The sequence below is a fragment of the Sinohyriopsis cumingii genome, chromosome 19, assembly GCF_028554795.1.
Source record: "Sinohyriopsis cumingii isolate HCF-2022 chromosome 19, ASM2855479v2, whole genome shotgun sequence".
NCBI classification, from domain to species: Eukaryota; Metazoa; Mollusca; class Bivalvia; order Unionida; family Unionidae; genus Sinohyriopsis; species Sinohyriopsis cumingii.
This window is the reverse complement of record NC_142979.1, coordinates 34,068,389-34,086,175: the sequence shown is the minus strand read 5'-3', so window position 1 is coordinate 34,086,175 and position 17,787 is coordinate 34,068,389.

Here is a 17,787-nt window from a genome sequence, read left to right as displayed (position 1 = left end):
CTGCATTTGTTAGTTCTTCTCCATGATTATGTTTGATTGTATTTTGGACTTGACCTTGTCGAAAATCAAATTCATGCTGTTCCTCAGTAGATGCACTAATGCTGTTTATATTTTATTAAACAAATGATACATAGCTAGTATCATCCCTATGAGTGTCGGATAAATATTAGGGTCATTATCTTAGTCTGCGTCAATGATATTTCTTTTACCATGTTCTTTATTATAATTTGGTAACAGAACTTGCCTAATTATAACATATATTGTTCTACTAATGAACTTGTATCCCATATCCTTGATCTTCTTTTGCGTCTTATATTTTATATAGTCTTGTTAGCTTGAACAATTACTGATTCCTGCAATAACATCAGAAGTAGAACTTATTCTTATTGTTGTCATCACTATTTCATTTAGCTGGATTTTATTTATTCAAATAATGTATTAACTTGAAATACAAAGTGCTCTTAAATAATGTTATTGAGCAGAAACTTTAATTTGGAACTATAAAGAATTCAGACAACGGCATCTTGGATTATATTAATATGATCAATTGGAACACTGTAAGTACATCACCACGCTTCAGGCTATGGGTACATTAGTTCATTCAAGACTACAGGCACATCAAGGCATTCAGCTTATTTCGAACATCACTGGAATTTAATTAGAACATTATTCACTATTATTGATGATAGAACGTTTTGGATTATATAGATTGAATTCGCAATACTTTAGGTTCTTTGTAAGTTTTCGTTTTCTATTCTAAGGAAATTATCGTTTTCGTTCTTAATTTATGTTACTTAGTCTAAGACCATAGTGTCGTAATGCAACCAAACTGACTAAACAGTGGCATTAAATAATTGGATAATTCGACAGGGAAAATGTGCAGAGGTGTACGGGGAGTACTTTGAGATGATGTGCTGATGTACTGCTCACTGTTAAGGAACTCTTATATACTACTAATATTCAAAAACCTTTTAAACATCTCTTGTAGTTAGGAAGGAGCCGTACACAATCCGGAAGGTACATTGGTAACTTTGACGCTGACCTTCGACCTGTGCTGCTACAGTAAGTACGCGCTGTTGTACACTAATGCTTAATTGATATATAACTGCAGTCATACAGTGCAACAGCAGTATATACGATTATTTGCGAACAGTCCACAAGAGTCCACACGTAGAAAAGAATAATGTACTAGAATTTGTGATTATTTCGGGTCGAAATCAATATGTTATGACCTTAGTCAGCGATAAAATGCAAAATAGAGCACCATTGTCTATGAACTACTACTGAATTCGAAATTTCCCTTCATGTAACTGTGCATGATGTTTGTAACTTGTTTTTAAGATTCTTTAGACGTTCTTCAATGAATGTCAATAATTAGCCGTGGCAAAGTATCATCTAGGTTTATCTGAAACAAATAGATGCATTTAATTTTACATATGTGGTATGTGCTTGCATTATATTGCACAAGTTGTTTAATTACATGTGGATTTTTTCGGGGAAATGGTTAATATTGATACAATGATAAGCATATTGCATTATCTTGCGTTTTCTGTGAGTGAAGTCGTCTTTTACTGAAAGACAATAAAAACAGGCTCTGTTCTTTTATAGCTGTAATCACCATTAAAACATTGCCATTTTAAAGAGGGGCTGATAGAAGATAAAACAACTATTTACCTGGAATTTAGTGTGTCATCTTTTTGATAATCCATATCTGGAGACTCTATAACGAAGTTGCTGATAGGATTAGATAATTTTCATGCGCCAATGCGTAAAATGGGATGTATTTGTCTTAGAAGCTTGTGCTAAAATACAGACCTATTCCAATTATATCGCATAAATTGGGATACATGATATCATAAAGAGAATTATATTAAAAAGATACACAAAAGTAATGAAATATTTTTTTGTTTTTGTAATTTGTTTTTTGGTTGTTTTATTTCTGTCAACTGACAGATTTAAATAAGTATAGACTTTCCGTATTTTAAATTAAACAATGAAACTTGTATTTCCTTCTCGAGCAGGTTTTTCCTCCTCAGCGGCAATTATGTCATCCTGGATGTTCTCTTGCGGATCATTTGATATAATTAAGAAATGAAAGATTAGTTCAGTTACGTTAAAACTGCAATTATAAACCAATTGATTGCTTTTCCTTTCAATGTCTCTGAGAGGGTTTGGTAAGGGGCGAAGAGGGCGCAGATAAAATTTTCCAAAGATTTCATCTTCAAATGTATCGAACAGGAGCCGATTCTTCACACAGCCTGTACTTCGAATGGGGCAGAAGGAAGTTGGCAACTGACAAAGTATGTTTTCTGTAGTAAAATAGGCGCGCCACTAAAGAACACGTTCACCGGCTGACTCGAGCCCTCGTGCCGCCATTGGTCATTTCTTTTAGCCCCATACTAAGCTTAAAAAGGATATTGTTTACATACATTTTATGCTCTATTACATTTGTACAGCCTATTTTCAGCTCATAAATCTCTATTTACTTTACGAACGGAAAAAATTGAAACATTCTGCACGGCACAGGGATGGTGGTGATGATGATGATGATGATGATGAAGATGATGATATATGCCAGATGCACTGCTCTCTACTATACAGGATATATTTCTTCTTTTTCTTATTCTTCTCCTCCTCTTCCTTCTTCTTGATTTTTTATGAGCAATGACATTAGTTGTTAATTGATGTAATTTATTTGATCTTAATTTGCTAGGCTATCAGTGCATAGTTATGAGTAAGCTATAAAGCAATTGAGACAAAGTCGATGATAAATGTACGCAATGTTAGACTGACATACAGATGGATCAATAAATACATAGTTAATTAGGATAATTAGTCAGTTAACGCTTATTGTCGTCCTGACTAAAAAATCCAAATTGTATAATACAGAACGTTTAGCCCATATTTTCACTTTAACACTCTTGCATTACGAAAGTTTAGTAATTTCGTATTGTGACCTGAACTCCACATCGGTATGACTATTACCTTTATATATTTTTGGATCCCAGGATGCAATGGATCGCCTGATACAATACAATCGACTTTATATTTGGTACAAAAGTAAAACTTTTTTCAAATGACTTTTAGCAATCTACAACATGTTAACAAGAACTGCGTACTATTGCTGATTTTTGTGACAAGGGCTTTTACATTCGAAAGTGCGTATTATAGTAATATACAAACTGTGTCGACTCGACACTACAATGGATTTTTTTTGGGTCATATTAAATGTGTCGACTCGACACTACAATGGATTTTTTTTTGGTCATATTAAAGAGCTCAAGCAAAGAGGTTCCACACATGGGAGGATCAATCGATGAGATCAGATTGATTCGGCAATTACAGGAGTATTTGTCTACCGTTCAACATATGGATTATATCTATCTATCTATCTATCTATCTATCTATCTATCTATCTATCTATATATCTATCTATCTATCTATCCATCCATTAATTTAACTCTTGGTGATATCCAAACCCGCAGCTGAGGTTATGCCGTATTAACTAATACGACATAAAGAAAGACAATATTCCTCTTAATTATATGCCTGAATTAACAAAATGTTTTGACTAATCAGCAATAAAATAATTTCAGATTACGAACATAATAATTACGAAATTAGAGATACAAAATACAAGTTAATCAGTACCAGTCAAAATTAGATTTATAACGTAGAAAAAAGAACATTAAATTGGTCTTTAATAACACTTGGAGAAAAAGGCACATTCCGAAGTCAAGAATTTTGTTTGGTGGTATCAGCATGTAGCTGAAGAATTAATTGAAACTAGAAAATTAACGCCGTCATCAGGTAAAAACACAGCAAAGTAGATATTATATTTTGTGACATTCTGAAGAACAAAATGTTCATAATATGGAAAACAGTACCGGACCAGAATATTTCCAAATATCGCACTGCCAAGGAGGTTTACTATATATTATTATATAGATTTAGAATAAAGAAAACAATTCATCAGTTTTGTTTGATTAGCTTAAAAGTATGACATTCAGTATAAATGTACATGACAGATGAGCCTAAGTCATCCAGGAACTGTTCACACTACGGCTTAAAGATGTTACCTACCCCACTTTTAATGATCTATTAGACGGGTTAATTGACTAGCCTCATTACACATTTTATAAACAATATCTCTCAGCCAGTTGTCAAACAATAAATCTGAGACGAACCAATTTTTGAAGTCTAAGAGTGTTATATTTCAAAAACATGTTCACTGATAATTATTAACACATGCTGTTTGTACTCGCTTATACGTCAAGCCTAACAGAAAACTGCATAGACACAGATCTGAAGTCGGGCGATATCGTGGGACGTGGAATTAACAACGACCTTACAATACATTCTCGACTTGCACGAACAATTTCGGATTACGTGTCAGAAGGCAACGACGAGCAAGCGAGGTGGAGTAGTAAATATGCTAACACACGATAGACAATTCGAGACGGAGGCTCGAGTGATGGTATTTCTTCCTTCTAGAAGGAACAAGCTAATAGTCCAATAGATATGGCCTTATAAAATCAAGGAGGTCTAAGACGAAATGGACAATATCAATGTAATAAACATGGAATGCAGTTTGAGGTAAAGGATATTGAATGTAGCATGTACTGCAGTCATCAAAGAGTAGTTGGGTGCCGAGCGAAAGAAAGACCCCGGCACAGAAATTCCACTAGAGAATCACTGACAAGTGATAAGGAAAAATAGATAAGGTCAACATTCATCCAGAGGTCAGTGTTGAAAAATCTCGATGATTTTAACTTTGTACGTAGACTTGTTTACAGAAAGAAAAGGTTTTGTTGATTTAATAAAACCTGAGATAAATTTAAGAACATCAGAATAAATCGTAATTAAATAATATCCATTAAGCTTGACCGTACGGGAGAGAAAGAACGAGAATGTAAATAAAGTGCTGGATCTGTGGATGATGGAACTCTCGCACGACTTGTTCTCCTCTTAATTGGCGCTATTCAGAAAGAAAGATGGAAAGAACGGTTGATGCACTAACTTTCATCAATTGAATAAAATTAGTGTGTTTGATGTTGAACCGATTCAAGTAACTGACCTCAGAAAGAATGTTGCAGGTGTCCATCGCTGAAGACACCAGTGTGTTAACGGCATTCGAGACCCCTAAAGGACTATATCAGTTTTAAGTGATGCCTGTCAGTTTGGTCAATGCAGCAGAGTCATAATCCAACTGGAATGGAAAACGTAGGTGCTCTTGTTTGCGATATTTTGGAGTTTTTGCATACCTCTGAAGAGCACCTTCCGTCTTGATGAATCTGTTTAGCAAACTCCGAAGGAAAATCTCTCAGCAAGGCCCACTAAGTGTAGTGTGGCTTCTTCTAACATGAAATGCTTGTGCTGCCTATTAAGTTGGTCAGGGCAATTGAAACCCATCTCAAACGAAACAAATATGAAACCATCGCGGACGCTTCTGGATTACATTCGATCGTTTCTTCGGTTACTAGGATTGTATGAGAAATTCGTTTCGAATTTCGCCGCTATAGCTAGTTCGACTTTACTAGAAAAGGGCAATCAAACGAAGTATCTTGAGGTTCAGTCCAGGTAAGGGCTTTTAGCACCATTAATGGAAAGCTGATCAGTGCACCGATTCCAAAGTTAACATAATTTTTGTTGAGGGCTCAGGCTGGCAAGTGCATGTTTGTTACAGGAGCAAGAGGAAGTGAAGCTACTCATCAGCAAGGTATTGTTGCTTCTGGATGAAAGTCATTTCATCATCGAAAATTGAATGCTGGGAAGTGGTGGGGAATTTCACACATACCTTTTGGTAGGGATTCATCCTTGAACGGATCGCCAGAGCCGCAAGTACTTAATGACGGCGAGACTCGCGAATGTAACACTGATGTGTTGGAATTTGACTATGCGACCATATCACATCTTATTGAGGAAATCAGAGGCTCAGAAACGCGTAGGAGTATTAACTAAGCAGAGCATAATTTGCAAAGAATGGTGGAGATAACTCTTTTTTTCCCCATCGGCACAGGTAATGCGAAGAGTATTCTCTGTTTGTAGTTTTTCATTTGTGTCTACAAAATACGCTGGGTTTAGTTGCCGCGTACATCATCACCCAGGATGTATGGGTTTAGTCCTTGAGATTTGGAAATATTGGTTTCTGCTCTTTTACTTAAGCGAGTGCGTATATATATATATATATATATATATATATATATATATATATATATATATATATATATATAAACGATACATTAATCGCATTTGTTGATAAATGCACAAATTATTCATATTTGTTGATAAACCCATACGTTGATTGTATCTATTGATAAATCCACACAACAGTCGTATCTGTTGATAAAGGTTCATGCATTGGTCATATCCGTTAACAAATGATACAATTTGTGATTACTTGTTGGTGAGCTATGCTTTGAGCGTAACAGCTGAGGAAATACACAGTTTTGTTTTATCCGTTGTGTGCTTATGTAGAGTAGTGTTTTCAATTCTTTCAAAGTTTTTGAGAGATGGAAGTAAGGTTGTGAGTTAGCGTTTAGTGCATTTATCATCAATTTGTATTCTGAACAAGAATATCATTCACGTGCTTGCATTAAGTGTCGTCGCTGTATCGAATCCCAACCGGATGTCACAATGTTAGGCATAAATACATCTAATATCCACGACTTCCATGCATTGGGATAGTAACAATGATTATTATTTACTTGTAACAAATGCAAATGCATACGAGTTTAGAGAATAGTTAGGTTGTTGTTGTAGTGTTTTACTCCATTTTCTGCACACTATAGTCTATACATGGCGGCCAGTATTAATGGTGGAGGAAGAACCCGAGAAAACCCCCGCAAAGAATCATCGACCCACGAGAAGTTACTGGCAAGCTTTCTCACATACCCACATTGACCGAATCTGAGACTCGAACCCACGCAGACAGAGGTGAGATGACAGTGATCCATAATGGAGAGCACTTTAGACCCAGAATAGTTAGGTTTTGATGCTTTACGACAACAACAGAAATAGGTTATTTAGTGCCGAGGCAATTGGAATAACGTGCCTTGCCCAAGGACACACAAAGGTAGCTGACCCAGACTGAATATGTGTATACAATATAATATAATTTGTCCCAGTTGCTCTCAATGTATTTATGGTAATAGATGCGTAATAGGTATTAAAATATTTACAGTAAAGGGCAAATGTTACACTCGAACTGCAAAGAACTGAGAAAATGATCCCTAGAGTAGAGGAACATGTTTTAATCTTATTCTTTGTGTTAATAGTAGACAAATGTATTTCTATCTCGTGTCAAACATCAAAATGTATCAGCAGTTATCACTGCAATATCTTACGGGTACGAGGAAGTTTTTAACAGTGTTCAGTGCGGCTCATGTTCAGATAACAGTGATATGTGTACATGTATAAACTACATGGTACTAGGAAGTAAAGAATGGGATTGGGCCAACGTGTATCAGCTTGATTTTGTTTTATAAAGTGGAGTAACTTGAGATAACGTCCTTGTATAATAAAACAAACATTGCCATAGTGGGATAATATTACACGTTTATCGTTTGTGAGATGATAATATACAAATAATCTGTTAATTAATTGATTAAAAAACAAAGCGTGTTTTTCATTGTGAATCTTAACAAAACAATGAGAAAAACCCAACTAAACAATGTTTGTGGCACGCTATACATGGAAAAAAGAGGATTCGTAATATAATAGCATAAATACAAGTATAGTTACGCTATTATTGTTTGGCAAACAATACTCTGATTTTGTAGGAAGTGACAATACACCCTATATGTAGTGAAACGAAACAGAAACTCTTTAGTGTTTATGGAAATTAAAAATGGAGAGAAGGAAAAGGAAACGGGAGATCTCGAAAGAGAAAGAAAGAAAAGAAATCTAACTATCACAATACTATACCTGTATGTATTTATAAAGGTGCGCAGCTCATATTGTTGTGGAGTTTCAAAGACATAGTCAAAATGTTGTTTTATCATGTTAGCGTCCTGAAAATAGTTTGTATCCCGATAGTTACACATCCTGCGGACCAGTCCTTATGCGTGGTCAGCCTTGGATGTGCCCATATTCAGTGAACAGGAAGACAGTAAAGTATTCCTACTTTACACCTTCGATTAATACCGCTCCATCGTCACTGACGCACTTCATCTTGGTTCATTATTCATACAATGTGTTTTACTAAAGAATACTTTACAAGTATAATGTTTATTCATGAATATCATCAAGGAGTTCGCATGCGCATATCTATCTATCTATCTATCTCTCTCTCTCTCTCTCTCTCTCTCTCTCTATATATATATATATATATGTATATATATATGTATATATATATATATATATATATATATATATATATATATATATATATATATATATTTCTTGTTTTACGTTGGTACACATGTAGCAGAGTCAAACAATACCATAATTATATATGATATGCATTGTCGCTAAATCAGTCTTTTCGCAGATAGCAACTTCTCATGGTTTGACCTTGTTTACTATATAGAAAACCAAAATTAAATATTGTTTGAACATTATTTTTAGAGTGTATATTTCATATCAAATATTAGTACATGTTCTTATAAACAGCAATGAACGAAAGTTTTTATTATAAACGACCAATGTGTTTTATGATATACTAGTTTATACTGCGGTATATAATACAATTCTTCGACACTATCGATTTATCGTTTTCTTGTTTATCTGGATCAAAAGGAAAAAGCACGTACACGCTGTAAAAGAAATATTTGTAGCAGACGAGTCTTTTATAGTAGATAGCGGCTAGCAACTAAGGCCTGCTATCCATAAATTTGTTTCAAATGAAATGCTTATATGTTTGTCAGGTACCAATTTTAGGTCAGGTACAATAAAATACCTTTTCTTATATGAGAATAGACGGGAACATTCAGATTAGGTAAGGAGCCAAAACGTACATGTACCTAGCTAGGTATAGATATAAAAAGGTGAGATAAAAACTGCCACTCGTTCTGATATCAACTCGATCCTATATTTCATCGTTTTTGACATGTTGCTCCGCCATCCATCATCTGATATGGCAGCACTTTACGTAAACGACAACTAACATAACAACTGCTAGTAGTGGTGTTAGTAGCATTAGAAATATGTACTACTGTTGCTAATAACCCCACTGCTACTACACTATTACAAATAATATTACTACTGCTCGTGATTCTGATTTTACAACTATTATAGTTTCTGCTGCTAGTATACGTACTTGTATATTTTGTTTTCAAAGTAATATTCATACGCGTAAATTTAGTATTAGCAGTAGTTATTTGCAAAATCATTTATTAAGTATATGAACATGCTTGTGATCCACAGACAACTATTAAGAACTGTTTCTAGATATATGAACAAATGTTGGAATCGACAAATATTTAGAGGTGACTCGTGTTTGTGACATTATAATTATTATTATTATTATTATTATTATTATACTGATGCTACTACGCTCCCGGTAGTTTTCCGAATTTTGAGATCGTTTCGTGTTCTTTTGACTGTAATCTAAAACACCTTCAGTTTAATTATTATTATTCTAGATTCAGAGAGTGGCCCTCTCTGACGTAGACACGATTTCATTTCTTTCCAATTGCTTCCTCATACTGTTATTAAAATTGTGGAGTGTTACTACATTTACGTCAAACAAATATGGCACGATATATATAACTTGTATGTCGTTGCTGTATATGGTCTTAACCAAGTACTAGTTTCGATGAGCTAAGGTACCACCCAATGCAATTTCCTTCACTTCTGTACGGCACATGCACTCGTTTCATATACATATTTGCCACCGTTGGCTCTCTAAAGGAAGAAAGGCAAATGCAACCGATTCTATGTAATAACGTTAAACCGAGTAATTAAGTAAAAAATCAAACAAAAAATAAATGTTGTATATCGACTAGGCTCTCATATAACGATCCCTGATTACCTCCCGTTATCAAGTTTCTGTACCTATAAGCGCTCACTTTCATTTAGATTTGGATATTCCCTACGAATCCTCATGGAAACCGAAACAAATCTCCTTTCAACATTATCAACATGTTTAGAAGAAAAACTTGTATTTTATGTGGGCAATATTGTATCTTTTTATCATACCAGAGGTTCCCCAATTAACTAAATTCCTCGATATCTTCGAAATGGACCTCGCGAGACAACAATGCATTAATAGGATATGAACAATTATTGTGCAAGTAAATTTATTTTACGTTACAAATACTAATTACTGTATGAGCTACGGTACCAGCCTATGTGTAAAATCATATTAAATACCGTACTTCACAGAATGGAGTCGTTAGTTGCTTAAACATATTTACTGGAAAAAGGTTAAGGTAATGTTTTAGAAGAATTATACTTAAACATATTTACTGGAAAAAGGTTAAGGTAATGTTTTAGAAGAATTATATTTATGCGTAACTTATCCGCAGAAGAGGTTTGGAACTTAAGCGATTTAACTGTATCGATGTCGCCGCACGTATACTACTGGATGTAAACAGAGAGATCTCTTCGAGTAGGATACTTAAGTGGGCAAATACACGGGTATTATGCTCCAAAACGAGGCCGGCAGCATATACATGTCATGGTTGTAAAGATTTCGCTTTGGATTGATCATTAATAAGATGTAACTGTGCTTTTGCTGATCTTACCAAGAAAGCAGAGTAATTTGGTCAAATGTTAACATCGCTAACTGAATTTGTTTTCTGTGCAATATAGCAACAAATACATCCAGTAGAAAAGGATCCATAAAAGTATACGCAAACCATTTCTCACCTTTTCTCAGCTAGGGCGAGTCACGTTTGAATTTCGGGAATAACATTACTGCTGTGTAAGTTTGAGACGTCTTTATCAGTGCTTAATCATGCTGGAATTTAACAATAGGTACCCTGGGGAAGGCTAATAAACTGCTGATTAATGCATTGTCTCCAACGTGCTATTCATATCAGGGGTTCCCAATAATTTTTCTGTCGTAAATTCAAATAAATGTTTGCAAAACAATTCTAGACTTTCAACAATGAAACCATACTATTTTAAATATTGAAAGTTATGGAAAATTATACAGTTTTTAAGATTTATCCAAACATATTTCTCATTTCGCTATTGTGGCAAAACCGCTACATTTATCAGCGTGAAATTCAACCGCTAAATGAGCTTGCATGATGATTCTCTGCTGGCATCTTCTTTCTGTACAAAGTCCATAATTTCCATCGATTTATTCACATTTATACTAAGTTGTTTACGGATGGATCTCTATCTGCCCCAGGTTACAATGACGCAAGTCGTCAAAGACAATTTCCTCTTTATTCTAAGATTCCGACTTATGTCATGAACTAAAGATTCAATCTATGTTTAGTGGCACATTATATGCTGACCTTAAATAGTAATTTGTACAATCATTGCCAATGCTATCTATTGGGAATGAATCAGTTTTGCGTACTCATACAGGCCTCCTCTGGTGTTGTGGACCTCTTTATTAGAAGTCACTTTACGTTCAATACCTGTGATGTACATCGGGTCTGTCTCGATTTGGATGTGAACTGAGTTATAACGGTTCCGTTCTTAGACTAGGATAATGATCCTTCTGTGTGATGTATAACCATTCATCTCTGTACATTTGCTAAAGTAAATGATTGAACGTTGTAACTTTCTGCACACACTAACTGAACTTCATCAAGGATTGACTGTGCCCATTGAAGACCAGGCAATGGTAGGAATCTATACAATTTTGTAAATGTTGAAGCATGTCCTCTTATTGTCGACAAAGCTTTTAACATTTAAAAGTAGGTCACCTGTGAAATATATCATTAAACGTCACACTCGTTTGATTTTGGTCAGCATCTAGAGGGCCTAATTATTGTCTGAAACCTGTCTGATGATCATTTTGTGGCAAATTTGAGTCTGATTCTTATGTATGCATGCTACACATATTTCAACCTGACTCAGAGGATCCGATTATTTTTGTAGCATACTTTGGGTATGGCAACTATTAGAAATCGAGTAGAGTTGGCATTCAACAGAGTGCATATTTTGGACCAGGTGCTTTTAAGACCATGGGACAAATGTTTCTAACTAGCCTAGAATTGTTCCAAGTAGCAAGGTAATATCGAATATATGCTAATATTTATATGAAAATCAATTTTGAATTAAGAAATAATATTGATATAACTTTTATAAAATCTTAAAATATTTTTAAAAAAAAATCTAATTAGCAGGACTGAAGTTTCAGAGCAATCACGAAATCTTCAAAACTGCTTATGTTAGGTAGAAATGTTAACACTCGAATTACGCTGAAGATAAGTAGTAGTTGAACCTCTACAATATATAGCAGCTGGTGCATTAGTACTGGTGCATGATAACTCAGAATGACGTTCGAAGCAAAATATAATATATCTGTGAAAATGTGTGTAGGTGTACACAGTATAGATAGATAGGCATGTATTACGCTCAAGGTTTATCAGTCAGGTACATAACCAGCAATTAAGAAAGATAGCATCACACCGGCATTTAGCATATCGCTGTTGTTTGGGGTTTAACGCCATTTCAAGACAGGCTATACTTTAGACCACTCGGCTATACGCGACCGTCAACTTATACGCAGTGGTGGGAACGTCACATATGGTGTATATAAAAATAATACAGCCTGTCAATGCCAACAACCATAAGAATTGGTTCTGTAACATAAATGCACAAGTACTGGATAGGTGTGTCGATCTCTATGATGAACATTTAAGTCATGTTTTTGAGGTACCATGTCCCAGTGTTGTGATGTCAATTAAATTGAGCCACTTTTGAAGTTGGAAAAATTGGAAGTGTCCCGATTTGGCCTTGTGACTGCCGTGAAGCATCAACGATTTGTTTATAAAATACAACACCAGAATATCCACTACGAAATCAAGCAATCACAAAGATTGTATTTTATGTTAAATATGCTCAATGTAACTTTCACGCATATTTGTGTTTGAATATCTCATTATTGTACAGATACATATCAGTTGTAAATAGGCAAAATGGACTGTTTAGTAAATTCTTCATTTCCATATTCTTTTAGCTTACATTGCAACTGTTAATAAAAAAAATTGTGTAAGCTATATAACTTGTTATTTGTTAATAGTGTAACACAGCACCGTCATCACATAATTAAACTAATTGAATCTGTACAAAGCAATGTACATGAATCCCAGGCACAAATTAACTTGAATGGTATTTCATCCATTTTCAACAATGACACACTCTCTAATTTGTTTGGGAAATACTACTGAAAATGAGGCCGTAATAAGTTAGTAGGGATACCAAATATTGCACTTCATACTGAGCAAATATTAGTGATGCCACAAAACATACATTCGCAATGTTTAAACGTTTCAGTGATTGATTTTTACCTTACATTTTTATTGCAAATATAAAAAATCAAAACATTTGCAGCACCCTTTAGATGACATATGCATTAAACATGACCTCATATGGGTTTGGGGCTTTATTGATATGCCTAAACTGATAGATTTAAGAGCGATGTATCCTTTTATAGAAACCCGAAGAAAAGACATGGGGTTACAATGATTTGCCTTCTTTGCTATTTATAACCATTCGATATTCTTCATTTGCTGCTATAACTAACAGAACTTTGAAAGTTTCATCACACATTTAACAATAGTTACTTGTAGCGCAAATTATTGAATTCACTGGGAATGAGTTTCAATCGTAATGAGGGGATGATTGTTAACATCACAGGAGGAAATCTGCATTTTGTGTAATCGCTTTTATCTGGTTGATTACATGTACTATATCTATAAACCTAATGATCAATTCGTCTATTTATTTCCTTAGTTTCTCTATTTCAAATCTTCGCCACCTCAATTCTTGTTTCAAACAAATCGCCTGTGAATGTGTTCTCATTCGCATTGTGAGTTTTTTTTGTATCATCTGTGTAAATACTCTTCTGTCAAAATATGTAATTTCTCTTCAGTCAAGACAACTTCATTGCATTAATCTTCACGTTTCCTTTGCCACTCCTTTATTGCTCAGTACAGTCATTCGTCGAAGCTAGAATTCGGCGATATTCCTTTGAAAATAGCTATATGCTGTTTACATACTGAAACCAGAAAACCACAGATGTTAACTTACATTCTAGAATTTCTGCTTTGCTAGTTACTTAAATTTGTCATTGTGTTTCCTTAGGTTTCTTTACGGTCTGTTACCCGTGCAATAATGCAATTTCGACCCAGTACAAATTCGCTCATTCGCAGCCTCGGACACGTGTTATTCCGAAGTGCAACTGAGTATAATTTCGGCAAATGATTAGTGATGCATAATTCAGGAACTAAAATATCATACAGAACCATATAGAACAACACGAAATTGAAACCGACGAAACGAAACTGATTCATTTTCACGAGAGAGCTGCTTAAAACTGAGTGACAAGATCGAGTATGACTACAATGGGCGAAGTACGAGCGGTACTAAATGAAAGCAGTATCTATTGATTTGAATTTTTATCGTGGATACTGTAATCAATAAAAAACCCAGTGTGATGACCCATATTAAAACGAAACCGAAAGTAATTTCAGCTTTTCCGTTTTGAATGTATGTGGTTACAAAAGATACATTCTTCTGATATTACATATCTTGTTGACAAAATTGGATGTAATTTGTTTTGAAAATCAAGCATATGATTAGGGGATTGTTTAAAGTAGACACAATGTATACGAATATCCTGCATATATATATATATATATATATATATATATATATATATATATATATATATATATATATATATATATATATATATATATATCTGTTTTAATGTTCAAAAGAACTGCTCCAAACGAACAATTATTTCGAATTTAAAATATACCTCTGAAGGGTTCAGAGTACACTTCAATGGACGTCTTTAATGAACATCTGGATTAACTAATGGTCACACTTCCCGACATTCAGTATTTGTTCTTGTTCGGCAATTGCAACAGCTGCATGTCCAGATACAAATGATTTTATTACAGTATCAACCAATATTGACAACATTTACACTCTTGATAAAATGGCTTTTGCTTTTGCTTTAGAAACGTTCTGCGTCCAGGTAATTTTCATATCCAAATGAGAAGACATACATGTGATAAAAAGAGGCCCAAAAGACGTTGTAGAAATTTGCAGTATTTATATAGCCAGCTCAGGAATAGACTCTGACAAAGAAATAGGCAAATGTACAAATAAAGGTGTAAATGTAATTGGCTACTTTGTTACCACTGTAGATGTTTTAAATTCGGTAAAACAAAACGTTTATGATTTTTGTTTAGTGTTCTCAGGTTTCATAATGCAGTGGCATTCATGATAGACTGAGATAAATACATACTTATCTGAGGTTTAATATATCAACAAGAGTTTGTGGAAAAGGGATAAGAACAATATGTTTATTGCAAGTATTAGTAGAAACTCAGACGAAGTATTAATTCACAAAATACACGAGAGAATTTACGAATATGCAAAACATGATAAATAAGATTTCTGATCGAATTACAACAGTTATCTTATATAGTACTAATAAAATATAGGCGTAAAACACAAATACAATAAAGTACATAGCAAATAGTATTTGTGTTGTTGAGAGGATAATTATAAATATTTATGATTGATCCATGCAAGAAATGGTGGTTGTTTATTGGGAATTTACGGTATAGTTAGTCAGGCCAGGACCTTAAAATATTTGATATGACAATAGGTCCATAGATATGGGGTTGTGAAAAATCTGATATGATGTAACGGGTTTCGTTAGAATTTTTAAAATTGTGCTAAAAGTTTGAAATAAACCCCGCGTATATGTTTATCGTGACCTTGGTTGAACCCGTATACGTTAACATCTAAAATTGAGAATGGTCTAATATTGGGTATATCTCATTAATGATACAGAAATGAAATTATCCTACATTATGAGGATGAGGCCACTGCATAATTATGATAATGGTCCAGGCGGAAGTAAATGGATACAAAGCAATCATAGCCCGGTACATTTACATCTTTAATCGATGCTTGTGCTGTTCTGAAAGTTCATCATTTTAAAGTAATTAGTTTAATACAGATTAATTTGTACTCTATATATCATAATTTTATCCCATCTTAATAAAAATGATTATTTATTATTGTATATATTCTTATCCCATTGTAAAATTGCTCACTGTGAAAAATTATATCGTCTTTGGCTGACATACTCGAATGCAAAGTGAGATAATAATATTTCACTTCATATGTTGCGTATTAGAGCCATAGAGAATATGTAATTGTCATTCTCATTTTGGTTATACGTATTGGAGCCATAGAGAATATGTAATTGTCATTCTCATTTTGGTTATACGTATTGGAGCCATAGAGAATATGTAATTGTCATTCTCATTTTGGTTATACGTATTGGAGCCATAGAGAATATGTAATTGTCATTCTCATTTTGGTTATACGTATTAGAGCCATAGAGAATATGTAATTGTCATTCTCATTTTGGTTATACGTATTGGAGCCATAGAGAATATGTAATTGTCATTCTCATTTTGGTTATACGTATTAGAGCCATAGAGAATATGTAATTGTCATTCTCATTTTGCTTATACGTATTGGAGCCATAGAGAATATGTAATTGTCATTCTCATTTTGGTTATACGTATTGGAGCCATAGAGAATATGTAATTGTCATTCTCATTTTGGTTATACGTATTGGAGCCATAGAGAATATGTAATTGTCATTCTCATTTTGGTTATACGTATTGGAGCCATAGAGAATATGTAATTGTCATTCTCATTTTGGTTATACGTATTAGAGCCATAGAGAATATGTAATTGTCATTCTCATTTTGGTTATACGTATTGGAGCCATAGAGAATATGTAATTGTCATTCTCATTTTGGTTATACGTATTGGAGCCATAGAGAATATGTAATTGTCATTCTCATTTTGGTTATACATATTAGAGCCATAGAGAATATGTAATTGTCATTCTCATTTTGGTTATACGTATTAGAGCCATAGAGAATATGTAATTGTCATTCTCATTTTGGTTATACGTATTGGAGCCATAGAGAATATGTAATTGTCATTCTCATTTTGGTTATACGTATTAGAGCCATAGAGAATATGTAATTGTCATTCTCATTTTGGTTATACGTATTGGAGCCATAGAGAATATGTAATTGTCATTCTCATTTTGGCTATACGTATTGGAGCCATAGAGAATATGTAATTGTCATTCTCATTTTGGTTATACATATTAGAGCCATAGAGAATATGTAATTGTCATTCTCATTTTGGTTATACGTATTGGAGCCATAGAGAATATGTAATTGTCATTCTCATTTTGGTTATACGTATTAGAGCCATAGAGAATATGTAATTGTCATTCTCATTTTGGTTATACGTATTAGAGCCATAGAGAATATGTAATTGTCATTCTCATTTTGGTTATACGTATTAGAGCCATAGAGAATATGTAATTGTCATTCTCATTTTGGTTATACGTATTGGAGCCATAGAGAATATGTAATTGTCATTCTCATTTTGGTTCTACGTATTAGAGCCATAGAGAATATGTAATTGTCATTCTCATTTTGGTTATACGTATTAGAGCCATAGAGAATATGTAATTGTCATTCTCATTTTGGTTATACGTATTAGAGCCATAGAGAATATGTAATTGTCATTCTCATTTTGGTTATACGTATTAGAGCAATAGAGAATATGTAATTGTCATTCTCATTTTGGTTATACGTA